General features: G+C 42.0%; 1 protein-coding gene across 2 annotated transcripts in view; it reads left to right on the forward strand.

Annotated features, from left to right (window-relative positions):
• The first annotated feature begins 5,605 nt into the window (after positions 1-5,605).
• The window catches only part of LOC125301968 (cadherin-22-like), a 143,206-nt gene continuing 132,737 nt past the window's right edge, over positions 5,606-16,074 (forward strand). For both annotated transcript variants that reach the window (XM_048254869.1, XM_048254870.1), the window contains exon 1: positions 5,606-5,854. The gene's annotated coding sequence lies outside the window, so the exon portion shown is untranslated. The remainder of the gene's footprint in view (positions 5,855-16,074) is intronic.

Here is a 16,074-nt window from a genome sequence, read left to right on the forward strand (position 1 = left end):
TTACTCCGGTGTGCGGATATTTTCTTTTGCCTTACCTTCGTATACTTTGTCCTGCACCTGGCCTACCACTCTACCAAACTTCAGCACAAACAACTCATAACAACTAAGAATGAACCTTTTTTAAATAGTAAAGAGCTACAGTGATATTAAGTCTGAGGCTGATGTATCTATTATAGATGTCCACAGATAAGTGCAATTTTCACTGTAGTTTCTTATTTATGTACTAATACTGATTCATTTTCTGTGCCCCGGTCAATGCCTTATTATTTTGTTTTAATTTCTCAGTCTGTTGCTTAAGTGGTCCTTCTCTGATGGAAAATATAGCCACAGCTATTAAGACCTTCCCTGCCAGACCACCTTTTGGGGTTGAAGGCTCGTGCTTGGGGTCTAACTGCAGTTTTGTGGGGCATTGAACGTTTATCCTGCCAGATGCAGGCTGTTTTTCCCCTGATCTGAGGTAAAGTTGTGTTACATCTGCCAGAAATCTGACAGACATAGCAAGCCCTCAATTCTCATTTTGCAGTCACAAAGCAGTTTCTAAAAGCTTGCCAACCTTTATTTAATATAGATTTCCTCCACATTCACATCTAAGTTTTCCTCTCTGGACCTTTGCAATAGTTATTCTCAGCACCAAATTAGCATTTTTGTTTTTGCTTAGAAACGAATAAACAATTAACATATTACATATACATATTGATACATGACTGAATTGAATACAGGAAGTAATTGACATGATCCTACATATACAGTAGCACCTCTTCATTATAACATATTCTGCTATTCACAACACATGTCTGACATTCTACATGTTCATATGAGTATGGTAGTGCCCTAGAATTGTGTTAATCACTGAAAAGGAAATATCAAAACACCACAATCTTGTGCTTGTGCATGTAAAATGTCATGACAAGATGATTGAGGTTTATGTTGTCTTTTAAAAACATCACTTTTTCATGTTTCCATCTGGTTGTCATGGTCGACCATGGATATTAAACACATTAATTATGCAGGATTTAGCTTCAATGGTAACTGTTATCCTGTCTTCCCCTCACTTGAAACACTTCTCTTTTAAAACATCTCTTTTACTTACAGGCTCGCTATGATTGCTTCCCGTCTGTTTATCCTCCGTGGCCACAAACTCATTTTCTTAATCGCTGATAGCATTGTGGGGCTTATTTTGTGGTATCCTCCCACTGGTATGTCCTTTCCAGGGAATTGCTGAGTAACTTCATTTGCCATCAGAGTATTAGATTGTAATTAAATATGAGCATAAGTGGAGTGGTAAGCACAGACCCACAACACACTCTTGGACCCTGTACGCACACACTCAGTAGGGCATTCACATCCAGGTCTAGATATCTCATTTCGCCATAATAACTTTATCGTGTGTGTGTGTGTGTGTGTGTGTGTGTGTGTGTGTGCACGCGGATGTGGTGGGGAGCAGCACAAGGTCCAAATGTGACTCATGCATTTTAAAGACTGCTTAGTAAGTAATAACCCCATCCATAACTCTCAGTGTGTACTGTAAGACCAAATGGTCAGCTAACATGCTATGGTGGTAGTGGTTTGGTTTCCTGGGTGAGAGGCCCTTTGTAAATCTGCTTTGAGTACTGATATGATATTTTTGGACCTTTCTGTATTAACTCCTAATGACCAGGCCAAGGACTCCAACTCCAACTCCAAACAGCATGTTACAACGATAACCATCACATCTTTTTGCATTTTAACAAACAGAACATAGCTGGAGCCTCCGGAATGAAGGGCATATTTCACAGATTCAGACTTCTCGAGAAGAATAATCACATTGCAGCTAAAAGCAGTAAATCTATTTTAAACTGTTATCCCTCCTGAAACAACGTCTCCTTTTCTTGTGTTTTTTTTGTTATGTCAAATAAAACATGCAATGCATATTTGCTCAGGTAAGTCACTTCTGACTTCACTTCTGACTTCTGCAGATTGCTGTGATAAATGGAACATTAATTCTGCTATGTACCAAAAAATTCTGAAGGAGAATGTCTGGCCATCTGTTCATGACCTCAGACTGAAGCGAACTTGGCTTCTGCAGCAGGACAATGATCCAAAACACACCAGCAAGTCCACCTCTGAATGGCTGAAGAAAAACAAAATGAAGACTTTGGAGTGACCTAGTCAAAGTCCTGACTTGAATCCTATTGAGATGCTGTGGCATGACCTTAAAAACGCAGTTCATGCTCGAAAACCCTCCAATGCGGTTGAATTACAACAATTCTGCAAAGATGAGTGGGTCAAAATACAGTGCTGTAAAAAACTCATTTCAAGTTATCACAAATACTTGATTGCAGTTGTTGCTGCTAAGGTGGCCTAACCAGTTATTAGGTTTAGGGGGCAATCACTTTTTCACACAGGGCCATGTAGGTTTGGATTTTGTTTTTCCTTAATAATAACCACTGTATTTTGTGTTTACTTGTGTTATCTTTGACTAATATTTAAAAAATTTTGATAATCTGAAACATTTAAGTGTGACAAACATGCAAAAAAATAAGAAATCAGGAAGGGGGCAAACACTTTTTCACACCACTGTATATATTCTGACAAAACCAGTCCGATAAACCCATGTAAGACCACAGTTATTTCTCCCCTCTGAGCAGCAGGGAAAAGTCAAAGTCAAAGTCTGCTTTATTGTCAATTTCTTCACATGTCAAGACATACAAAAAGATCGAAATTACGTTTGAGAGAGTGGACAGTAAGCGTCTGAACCACTAGAAGCAGGTGAGGATGGCTATAGTGGCTGGGATTGAATTCAGACTGTCTTCCCGCATCGGGGACCTCCTGCAAGATCCAGCAGTTTGTTAAACCTCTGCAGCACGAGATGAGCAATAAATTGCTTCCGTGTTCCAGAGAAAATACACATAATGCAATACTGCGCTAACATTATGTGACTAAAGGAACCCTCTTTTCCAATAACTGAATTGCACCCCCCCATAACGGGCCTCACTGGGAGTAAAGAAAGATTAATGTGGTAAATAAGCTGGCCTATTTTTAGAGTCTGAGACTGTTAAGAAATGACTCATTGCTTTTCTTGGGTGCAATTCACAGTAATATTAAGAATGAAGGCAAAAAAGCCCATCTGGTTTCTTTACCTTGCCTACATTTTGCCTTGCAATGGGCTGCACAGTTTAAGTAAATGATTGCTCAGAGGGCAGTGTGGCCCTAGACCATCTTCAGATCCAAGCTATAGCTCTGAGGGACCTTTGAAAGAATCACGGCTCCACAAAAAACTGATAAAATCGAATCAGAGGAGATTATCACTTCCTTGGTCTCTGAAACAGCCCTATCTGTAGCTAGTCCCAGTAGCTGTGGGGAAATCTCTGCGATAGAGGGGTATCTAATGTTCTCTGTGCACGCAAAGACGATCTGAGTAAAGATAGGACTGATACTTCAAATGCCCGCGTCTGTCAACGTGCAGATAACTCCGCTTGGCCCTAGTGCCCCACTGACACGGCAGTTCTTTGAAATGATTCAACATTGACGTGTTATAAATTATGTAGTGTTTGAGTGTATCCATTTCTTGCACTTTGTTTTTCCTCATTTCGTTTGGAATGAAAATTCTAAAGATTTCTTGTTTTTTTCTGCCAGAATTTCAAGATATTCTACTCTCTTTGATTTATACTTGTTCTCAAGCAACAAACAGCTTTACTCTGTTTTCATGGTGGTTAGAGGTCTCTCGTGGCATGGAAGTCTGTTAGAAGCAACCCCAGGCAGAAAGGATTTGGGTATAAAGGACTCAGTGTGTGGTTTTTATTCTGATCTGCATTTTTGGCTTACTTCGGATGCTGCCAGCCACTTTACAGTCAGGCAGATGGCCATGGCACACTGTCTGGTCTTCAAATAAAAAAGGTCAACTGAGGTCGAATGGCTTAGAAAATATCTGTGAAAAAATCATTCAAATTGACGGACATATAATAGTCAATTAGATTTTCACCAACTTCAGGCATTTAAAAAAGGTACAACTTTATTTAAAACGTTTATACCGGCTTTATGAGGGTGACGGTAATCAGTGAAGAGTATGAGATAAACTGTCACATGGTACACTTTTTTTTAAAAAACTGACTGACTTGTCTGACTTTTTTAAAGAAGGTGTTTTTTTAAAGGAAGTAAAGCACATATGATTAAATCCCCTTTTGCAAAATAATGTTCCTTTCAAGAGCACAGAAAGTTCCTAATACACTTGACTGATTTTCCAATTGATTTAGTGACATTATAGCTGACATGAGCATATTCTGAGTACTTTTGATTCACCTGAAGAGATGTTGCCTTAAGAAGACTGAAGCATAAAGCACAGCTCACAGGGTGACTTGCAAGGACAACTGCTTTCATCAGGAATCTCTTTCTGACTCTGTTGGGGCACTGAAATACTGTATTCATTTTCAAACCAATACCTCTCCTTTGATAAGGTTAAGATTCTTTCTCTGCACTATTGTGAGGAGAAAAGGACTGTGCAGAATCATTTTAATCTTCAAACACCATTAGCAATTTGACAACGGTTACACAATCGTAGTTAACCCCCTTGTGTATTAGCTTGTATTCTTAGTATGTTGGTCATGTTAGAACTGCTTTTCCTCTTTGGCCTTATTTATGAAGTATTATAGGTGACTGTGTTTCACACTGATCTCATGATATTTATGTTGCCTGTCTGTGTTCTCCATCACCGCGGCTTTGAGATATTACCCACACCTCTGTTTCAGCACCTTTCCTACAAAAAAATGCAATGTTCAATAGACATTTTCACAGTCAGCAATTCTTATGAAAAAAATATTGTCTTATGAAAATATTTAAAATGCTGGCTACAGTGAAAGAGATGGATCTAACATGTGTCTGGTAGTCAGTGGATGATTTATGAACTGGCGCAATGATCTAGTGCATGTTTGTTTTATTTTACTATATTAAATCATTTGTGACACAGCAGAAATGTATGACAGAATCAATACAGGTTATGAATACCAATGTAGGGGGCCGTGGTTTCTAAGGACATGATAGTGGGGGGAATTTTTAATTGCATCCTTCATGTCAACTGTCCCCTGCTCAGTTTGTCCACTACAGTATATTATGATAACAGGCTCACTGGGCATCAAAGAAAGGACCAGTCTAGCTCAGCAATGAGAGAAGCAATCTCGTAACCAGAATGAAATGTCTGATGCCTGGTGTGATGTTTGGATCTGAAGTTTTGAAAGCATTTCACCTTTATGCTTCAACCTGCCTGTGTGATCTCACCTCTGGGTGAAATATTGATCCAGGTCCATTCAGTGAGGTACTTAACCTGGGATGACCACAGTAAATAAGAGGCAGAAAGCCTATCCACTTACCACGTTTTCTCTCCGGGGACCTAGGCTATGACAAAAAGAATGCAACAGCTGAATTAAAATAGCAAGATACATGCAAATAGTCTTCACATTTGCATGTAAATTCACATTTTACCACTTGTGCCTCACATTCAAGGGCCGCATTGTCTTTCACTCAGGGACTTCGGAAATGAATAGCTATCGAGGAAGTTTAATAGCGAACACGTCATATTTCTACGACTACAAATGCATATTGGGTACTTCCTCCTCATTCCTGTACACTGCTGTCCTCGTCTGTCCGACAAAGCAGTTCTCCCTATCACCACAAGGGGCTAAGCATGTAGCGCGTAGCCGGGCACAGTCTCTCAAAAAAGGAAACTCCGGCACTTGGGTGTCAGCAGAGGGTAGATAGAGTCTATTCGCCGCTGCAGTTCAACTCATAGAGGAACCTACCGAATTTGGAGAAGCACGTCCAGCTGGAAGGATCACAGTCCCACCAATTAATAAATTCTGGTGGCTACCCCCGCACCAGAGAGGTAAGAACTCTGTTTGCCTGTTGTTCATAGCAAGACACGGCTGCAAGTGTATTTCTTTTTGACTTTTGGCTTTAAATAAATTGTAGTGCACTTGTGGGGACTAAGTGAAAGATAAACGGTTTCTTATATCCATATCTTGCCAAATTGAGTTTTATTATGCGCGATGTATGTGCTTGCTATGTATAATTTGAGTAACGTTGCATCAGATTTTAATTAAGACGCATTTGTAACTTGTTGCCGAGCGTAATTTCACAATCATCTTGGATTTAGCAACTCTTACAATGGCAGCGTAATATCTTAGATTCCATCTGTGTCATTACATTATTGAGATGAGTTGTGCGTTACAAGGGGCTAGTTGTACTTTTTATCTAACGGATGAACGTTACAGAGCATGCAAGGAATTAACTCCTCAGAGATAAATGTATGCTTATCGTGAAATTTAGGAATAAGTAGGATACAGTCTGTAATATAGGCAAGGATTCATCACCATAATGACTACGCATTGCCAGAAACAGTCAGATTTCTTGCAGGCTCTGCAAATATTAACTCTTTTTGGTTTCACTGAATATTTGTCAGCGGTGATGTTGGGGAATGCGATATGAGTTTGGCAACTGGAATGTTAGGAAACGGAACTTGGCTGGCGACAGACCGTAAATCACGCAGCGCACTATCCCATTGCCTTGCCAAACATCAACTGCAATTATTCTTATCATTAGGCTACGACAGTAATTTGCCCGAGCTGTACTAATGGCCACTGTGAGTTCAATATAACAGTTTACTAGGGACTTCAGTTGATAGACTTTTACTTTGTTCAGTCAAACAAGCATTCTTTAATAAAATAGCAAAGACTCCACACAGACATTTGTTGCGCAATTCCATTATCTGACCACATCTCTGTATATTCCGATACTAGCTGCCTGATAATATGATATTTAGACAAACTAACGTGTTCGAATATGAGAATGGTTTGTGTGCTATGATGCCTAGTCTGTCCAACACCTTGTGGGTCTGGAATTGCTTAATGTCTGGGTTGTTGTGACATTTCACTATATTATATTTGCATACTATTGATTTCCCCATTAATTCAGTTATTTTTGTAGTTAAAAGGGTTATAACGCATTCAGCCCTTTATCTATGGTACTGGTAAAATCTATTGTAAAATCTATGATGAAACAGTGTGTGTTCGGCGTACAGTGTTTTACAGTAAAGGGAACGGTCTCATTGAGTAAGATATTGTCATTGCTTCACTCGGGTGCCTTATCATTTCACATTCCTTTAATTTTAACGGTCATCTCTCTCATGGCCGTCTGAAGGTTTGGCTGTAACACGCTGGCTGACTCTGCCTGTATAAGGGTGATTGGCCATGAGGACTTTGCATCCTGATGTCTGTACGAGATCATTTAAAACCTGAGATGTGTTAATGAATCATGTAGATTCTCTCAGTTTGCAATGCAGTGTGTGCTTCTGTGTGTTTTGCGTACTTCTTTCTCTCTTTCTCTCTCTCCCTCTCACTGTGTGTGTGTGTGTGTGTGTGTGTGTGTTTGTGTGTGTGTGAAAATGTTTTTGTCACTCTTGACTGTAGGGCTATATTCTCACATTAGGGATTACTACACTGTGCCCTTGGTCTAGGTCAGAGGTGTCCCAGTGCAATTCCACAGGGTCTCAGTGTCTGCTTGTTCTCACAGTAGACCATTACCCAGTGCTTTATTGGCCTTTGGAAACCCACGGAAAGGGCCTCTCACCCAATCAATGCCTTAGATTATCCAATTAAAGACAGATGCTCAGCTTGTGGCAGACAGCACTGTAAATCCTAGATCCCAGGATTAGACAACTCTAATGCAAATCATGTTGCAGAGATAGAGATTTAGAGGCGTGTTAAGCACTCATATTTGATGGGGATTGCTGATGAAAAGGACAATAGTTGCTTATTTACATACTGTTGATACATGCTGCCCTATTTTTGTCCTCATATGTTTCCTCATATGTGGTGGTGGCTGTGATAGACCTTCCATTGTTGTCATTGAGATGCGTGGTATACAGTATTAAGTTCATACTGTATGCAATGCACCATACATCCTCATGGGTGGGCATTTTCCTGTCAATATAAATAGTAGATGGTTTCAAGATGCTTTAACTGAACAACACAATGCATTATATGTATGTTTCTATGATTTATGAACTTTGGTTGGATGCGTGGAGTTGCACAGCAGTCTCAAAATTGCCATAATTATTTTCAGAAATGCTAACCCTGAAATAGTTGTGATGAAGCAGTGCACCATGAATGGCATTGATTACCATTTACTGTCTAAGGGGTAAACCTTTGCCAGGAGGGGAGAGGGGCATGGGAGGTGGGGGGGTGAACTGATGGATTTGGCAATGGGCGCAGTAAAGATGACAGATACGGGTTACAAATGAGGGAGGTTTTATGGCTCCTGGAAAGAAGTCTATTAGGCTGTTTAATTGATCTGGGCCTGTGGTTAAGTTCACCCCCACCCCCAGTGCCACAGCCTGGCATCTGCTGCAAGACCCTCCGGTGTGTGGACCTTTACTTCAATTATCCACAGTGTTGCAATCACACATCCGTTTCATCCAGTGTCTTCTGCCGGCCTCGGAAAGCCTTTCTTTCTGCTTTCGTGAGAATTCATTCATTCAAGTGGCGATGAGATTTTTCCCCTACAGTTTCTATTTTTCCACAACTTTGTTCGGCAGGGTTTAATGTCACAATTCATTTCACCAGAAAGTGCAGGGTGTGTGTGGTGTGACCAGGAAACTGATTTTATTTTTCCGATTTCCCCCCGATTTTTACCCTGTTTTACATCTCCATCTTACATTGCCTCACTAAATATTCACTGCACTCCTGCAATAGGCACACATAGCCTTCCCAGAAAATTAAAAAGGAATAAATCTCTCTCAGAATGCACTCTTCCCACTTCCTCCAGTCTATTGATTGCTATATTAGACTGAGGATTGTGGGGAGTTAGTTAGTAAGTGTGGAGAGAGTGGTGAGCAGGTCTGTCATTATTCTCGTTATTCTCCTGTTGTATCTGTCATTGTTCTCCCTGCTATAGTTGAAATGAGTCTGGATTTAATAACAGGATGGCATGATTTCCTCCCCCTTTGCTCAGTAGCCAGCAATTCACACAGCAAGGGGCCACGGATCGACGATGCTGTCCCTGTGTGGTTGATGTCATTATCATTGACCAGCAAAGCATGGAGAAATTGGAGAGATTGTTTTTAGGAATTGTTGAGCTGTATGGTCAAGATGCACAATGTTTTTTTTTCCGACTTTCTGTACCATATGGTAGCTATCTCTAACTGTACCATATGGTAGCTATCTCTAACGTTTTAAGCTCTGTATGCCTTTCCTCACATGTGTATGTTCAAAGGCAAATTAATTAATGAATCATTACATCAGTATACATACATCAAAAGAAACTGGGATAAAGCCTAAGAGCCACAGCAAGATCAACAGCAAGATTTAAACAAGGTAGCTTTCATGTGTGTATCCCTGCAGTGGTGTGTGTGTCTACTGCAGTAAAGGCATACCGAGACACTCTCTTATGACCCTTAATGATTTTCTTCAAAGATGTTTGTATTACATTTTTTGGATAAGGTATAAGAAAGATATGTGACCCAGGTACCCAAACAGTGTTTGACGTTTTGGTGTCAACACACAAAAAAGCGTTATAATTGTAATTAGGTATAATTTTATTCCAGTAATTTACTGGAAATGGATGTCTCATATTGGTTGGTGCAGGGTCCATGCAAGGAAAAAAAAGCATACCTCTTATGGTGCACTCTACAGATGGACAGTGTCGAACACAGGACAACCAATACATTACATTTCAGTGCTATTTATTGATACTGGCACCAGGAATGAAGATGTGCTTGACATAGCGGAAACTTTAAGTCTGTTGCCAAATGAAACATCACTGTCTTTTTTTCCTTTGGACATTTTTCAAAGTTGTATTGATTGAATTGTATTGTTATGGTTAGAATTGGTTTCTAATTCAATTTAGTGTCATTACCCAAAACCACAACCGAATCCAAGGACACAATTATTGAATTTTCCCTCTTCAAGAACTTTGAAGGATTAAACTGTAAGACCATACTGTACCTCATGTTTTTTTTTATGATGCCCAAATGTTCTCAACACTGTTGATTTATTTTTGTTGTAATTGATGATGTCATTAATTGAAGTGAATTACCAGATATATTTATGACTGTTTTGTTTGAAATAAGCATTTTTCTCAAAGAGGCCTTACATAAGCTCTTCTATTGACAAATCACTTGCTGGTTGCTTTCTGACTTTGAGGCTGGTTAATTTAAAACAGGTGGTAGAATCAACTGACTGACCGCTTACAGAAGTTTATACAATAGTAATGAAGTAGTATTTTTTCAGATTTTGTAACAAGGGCACTTTCACATTCAGTTGAAAATATTAGTTATTTGAAGATGCTGTAAAAGTTAGTTTTTGGAATATATACGGGATATCGTCTTTCTGGTCAGACATGTAATCACAAATGGTAGAAGGCTGTGAAATATGCAAAGCCTCTGAGATTCCAAAGGATCCTTTAGTCTGTAGCTTAGTGTCATTTATTTGATATATGCCCATAAATGTACCACAGTCTGGTGGTGCATATAGCATCTTACACCACCTTTGAGCTATACTGCTTTAGGTAACTATCTTGGCTGAATGGGACGCGGGAAAGAAAATGTATAAAGAAAATTATTGAATAGTTAATTGCTAGTGATTCTGTAGCACAGACAAGTGCATTTCTGTATTATTTTTGCCATTATGCACTGGCAAAGTTAGTCATTAAATGCTTTTTATAATTACCTCCCTCTGCACATTTAGTGCCTTAGTATAATAATGTGTTTTCCAATGGCAACCACCAAGTAGAGTGTTACCATGGCAATGTATCTTTGGATTTTGATGCTGGCATTTGCTATTGAGCTGCTGACTGGAGATACACTTTTTCCTTCCTTTACTGTCTCCCACTGTAACTGATAAAATCTGTGTTCTTTTGAAAGACGGGCGATGCAAGTTGCCATGGTGCCTTGTGTGTGAACATCATATATCGTTCAGACGTCCACGTCAAAATTTGCTCTGCAAAAAGAACGCTCTGTGTGATTTGGTGAAATTACCTATTACCTTACATGGCTGCCTGTAACAGCCTCACATCTCTGCCCATTTCACAGCTGGGTTCGTAAAAGCCGGAAGGCCGGACCTACCAGCATCACCCACTCTCTTTTACAACAGGGTTTTTTTTTTTACAGCCCCATTCTAAGTTTGAAAGTTTGAATAGTGTTGAATAATGCATAGCAGCCGAATCAAGGTGGTCATGCAGTGGCTTGAGACCTGGGGATTTAGCTCAAACGGATGGAGAGAGTAAAGGAGGCTGTGGTAGACAAACAGGACCAACTCACCCAGTGCACCAGGCTCCCCCGTCCAAGGCTGGATGCAGGTATTAGAGAGGAGTTTGGCCTGTCATGGGGGAGACTTTATGACCAAAGCCCCTCAGGCAGCCCCTGGCTGGCCCTGCCACAGTCCGATACAGTTGACTGGCTGTCATTCAACTGACCTCATGGTCAGGTAGAGAGTTCAGCCATCAAATATCTACTCACTTCTCAATTTTTTAGCCAGTCTGTCTATGTGTATATACAGTACATGTGTGTGTGTGTGTGTGTGTGTGTGTGTTTGTTCAGACTGCCTGCAGTATCCTAGAAAGAGAGTTGTAATCTCAAATAATTTACCAGCCGATTGAATTATTGCACACTATTCACCTCAGTCCACAGAGAGAGCGGGAGGATATTAGAGTGGTGATTCATTTTTGGGTTGCCACTGCTGCCACAGTGCTGTTGAGTGTTGTTCAGTATTTCAGTCCCTGGAGGATGTTCCTTTATTTCGCATGTGCTGTTCCACTGGACACTCTGCTGTTGATCCCTGGCATCCCGTAGTTTTTTTTTTTTTTTTTTTTTTTATCATCACGACATCTGTCCCCTCACCCCCATTCGTTGGTCTGCTACATTGGAATGGGCTTCGGCTCGTCTCTCTGCCCCCCCTCCCACCTGTCAAACGCGTTTGGCGGCTAGAACACTGTCGTCAGATTCACGAGGGTGGCTTTTTAGTGCGTTGTGTCTGCCGGTGTTGGCTTTGATGGCGTGACATTTGGAGAGTCGCGGGTCGCCAGTCCACTTCAGGACAACATGTCCTCTCCCCGCTTCAAACAAGAGCAACCTTTTCCCTCCCTAGGTTCACCTAATGGGGAATCATGGAGAGCTTTGTCAAGCACTGCATAGTGCTGGCCATTCAGTGTGTGCCCCTGAGCCATTTCCAGATATGCATCATTTGAAGTAGTTTCTACAAATTGTGCTTGGTGAGACCTATTCGACTCACACACTTATCCTTGCATACCCTACTTTCCTATGGCAATGATTCATAGAATTTCAAATAAGCCCAAATCACCCAAATCTTCTAGTGTCCTTAAAAGCTGTAGCTGATATGGTCTCCCCACAATTTGAAACATTTTCAACCCCCCCCCCCACCCCCAAACAAGACAAACAAAAAAAAGGAGTGTAGAGGAGAGGAGAGTCCTGCTGGTTTGGATGCATTTTTCCAGCTTGCCGCAGGCTCCAGCTCCAGCTCACTCTCTTTACCTGGGCGGAGCGGGAGCGAGAGCGGGGAGGCCGCGTGAGCGAGCGAGGCCTCTGCGTGGGACCGAGCCAGTGAGTGGAGCCTGCCGCGCACTAACAAGAGCCGCTGAGTGCCTGGAGGGTTGGGAGAGCGGGAGGTGCGAGAGAGGAGAGTGAGGCAGAAAAAGCCGCTCCGGATTGGCCGTTTTTTTTCGGCAACGGAGGCGCGGGCTGAAAGCACAGCCGCCAAAGCAGTGAGCCTTTGGAAGCATGGAAGGGCTGCCTGTCATGTTGTTCTTAGTAGGTTCCTACCTGAGCTTTGGCTGCTGTTTCTCTGTGATGGGCACTGCTGCAGACCTTGAGAAGATGAAGACAGGCCCTCGAGGCGGCTCTGGCAGACTGTGTGTGTGCACCAGCGCTAGCGGGTGTGTGTTCTCTTCTCTTCTGTCCTTTTGTTTAGAGTGTACCTGCAGTTGTAGACTCATTCTGATCCACTGATTGTATATTAACCATTTAGATAGATAGATAGATAGATAGATAGATAGATACTTTATTGATCCCCAAGGGGAAATTTAAGTAAGTATGTGTACTGTGTGCTGGTATTGAAGCCTGTGGGTTTCTCCGTTTAGGATCATGTATATATGTGGGTGGACAAGCATGTCTGATACTGTAGGGCTTTAAATAATTCATTGAAAATGTTCACCTCTTACATTCATTGATTCATGTTGTAACACTTTTCACCTCAGATGTAGGTCATCATTATGTGTTGCATGTGTGTGTCTCTGTGTGTGTGTGTGTGTGTGTGTGTGTGTGTGTGTGTGTGAGAGAGAGAGAGAGAGAGAGAGAGAGAGAGAGAGAGAGAGAGGCAGAGAGTGTATATGACACAGTACATGCTCCTGGATGTAAATAAGTTATGATATGACAATGGCACATCTGTTTTTAATGGTGCACAGCTGCACACGCGCATGGATTTAATCTGAGTCCACGGTGGGATTTGTCCTGATGATACATATCTTTGTGAGATTAAGCCCGTGGTGCCATGCCGTGACAAGTTGCCGTGGCTTGGCTTCCCCCCCCTTTGTTTCCACCGCATAATGGGCTTTGTAAGTTAATACCCACGAGACACAACAATTCTCCTGAGCCACGGATTGTGAAATTGTCCCAGTTCGGAGAGCTTTCGCCTGATTGGAATAGGGAAAAAGGTGGATTTTCAGCTGGGAATGACTCTAATCTCCGTGGCCTCCTCTCTCTCCTCTCTCTTCCTCTTTTCTTCTTGGGCTCTTTCCTCGACTCGACTCAGAAATCGCATTCTTCTCCCTCAAGAAAGCCTTTTGTGTGTGGAGACTGCTGTCCCCGTGCCAGCACTGAGCGAAGGATTGTTACGAATAGGAGACGGCCCAAAGCACAAGTCAGGCCTCACCTAAATTATTCAGCTGGTGTACAGGGCAGAGGGTCTCTGACACCGTTTCTCTTCAATCATAAATCCAGTTATTTATTCATGTTTTTAAATATGTTTACTCTTGCTCTTCATGTTAATGTATGAAATAAGAAAGAAATGTGAGATATCCCCATTTGGAAGAGGTTTACTGATTTGTACATTTTGTAAAGTTGCTTATTAACTTGTAAACATGCTTATGGGTAGATTATATATTCAGCAGTGAAACAAGCAGTAATGGTTCTGTTCAAAGCAATGTGTAGGAAAGTAGGTATATGGGATAAAAAGGCACACAGAACATGAAAGCAAGGTACATGAATCTAACATCTATGGAGTTTGTTTAGGCCCTCTAGCAATTTGATGCAATTAGCCCCAAGAGAACATTGTTCAGAAGAAACATAAACACACCAAGTGAATGTTTGAAATGAGTTCACTATTTGGGGAAATGTACTCAGCCATAGGCAGCATATTTCCCCTTCCTTCATCGTCTCTTGAAAGGTGTCATGATGAGGTGTTCTCCAATTATCCAATAAGGCCAGGAAGACTTACCACGATTCTTCGGATGAGAAGTACCACCACCCTAGATGGGTTCCTTGATTAATTCTGACCTTTGTAATAGCAGTCAACACAACTTGAACCCAAAATGAAAATGACATTTGAGAGAGACATATATGGTCTTTCCCATAATTGGTTTGGGGAGGCTATTTTACAAGGTCCTGAAGTAAATGACATAATTCCACTTGTGAAGATAAGAGTTGGCCCCGTTTAATTACAGCTCTATCGGGCAAGGTGCAGTGTAATACCATTGCCCAGGCCTGTTTACTGTTGTATGATTTATGTTCACAGGCCGTCTGTAATAAGCTGATAAACAGCTCATTATAGACAAGCACCCAACAGCCCCCATTGATAACCGCACGTGGCAGTAAAAACCTCAACTGTCCGACCGTACTGGAGTACGACTCCCATCTCTCCCAGGCTCTCCAAATGTCACACTCATGAGGCAGTTTGTTTATATCTTATTATACGTTATATTTATCCTGAAGGGGAGGGAACTCAGGTAGAAATGGAACGTACCGTCTGTGTGTCAGAGACAGGGATGGAGGGATAGGGAGGGAGGGAGGGATAGAGGGAGGGAAAGAGGGGTTGATGAGAAAGTGAGATGTAAATAGTCATTTTTGTCTCGCATTCAGAGAGTGACAGACGGAACCCTTCCGGTCCAGTGTCTCAGACAGCCATTGTATTAGACAGGCCGGCAATCGTGTGGTTTTGAGATGGGAAATTGGAGATGGAAGCTTGTTGATAAGTGTTCTGCGTTTGATTTACGTTAAAGCAAGCTAGTCGGTCTGTCAGCGTGTACATTGAGCTGATGTATATTTGCAGAGCAGAATGTCAACCAGAAAGAGCAGAAAGGGGGAGGGATTGAATGATGGTCACCAATCTTGACTAAGTCAAAGTCTGGAGCCCTCCAAGCCATGTCTCATCACTCTCTCCTCTCACTATATTTTAAACAGTGAGCCCAGCCCACACACACTCCCTTTCCTCACCCCCTGCCTCTCCTCCTCTCTCCCTCAGTACCAGTAACGTATCTCTTTATCTCTCTCTCTTTTACTCTCCACCCTCCCCACTCTCCCACTTTCTCTCCCTCTTCATCTTCTCTCTTGCTCTCTCACTCTCACTCTCTCTCCACTCCCCCTTTCTCCACCCCCTCTCTCTCCATCTCTCTTTCTCTCTCTCTGAGGCATGAGGCTGTATGTGTTTGGCTGTGCCGAGTGCACACAGTGCGAGGAGCTCCATCTGGAGCAGTTCTGTTCTGTGCCGGGCAGGCGGGCGGGCGGTCGGTCAATCCCACGGCCCCGATGCACTGATGCCTCCGTCTGCCCCTCGCTGTGCCGGGCTCCCGCTCCTCCTGTCTCCGGCTTGCCGCTCGCTGCTCAGCACAGTTTGGGCTTTGTGGGGAGTCCAATCTTTTAATTGTTTTTCTGCCAACTTCACAGAAAGGGGGTCTCCGTTTCACAGATGTTTAATGTATCTCCAATCGTTTTTCTCACCGGGGGAGTCTTTTAATGTATGGTTAACCTTAGAGGACTGTATATTTAGCAAGCGTTAGATAGAAGTTGTCTCCTAAATTACTGAATGGGTTCAGTGTCAT

Source organism: Alosa alosa, chromosome 10, assembly GCF_017589495.1.
Source record: "Alosa alosa isolate M-15738 ecotype Scorff River chromosome 10, AALO_Geno_1.1, whole genome shotgun sequence".
Lineage (NCBI taxonomy): Eukaryota > Metazoa > Chordata > Actinopteri > Clupeiformes > Clupeidae > Alosa > Alosa alosa.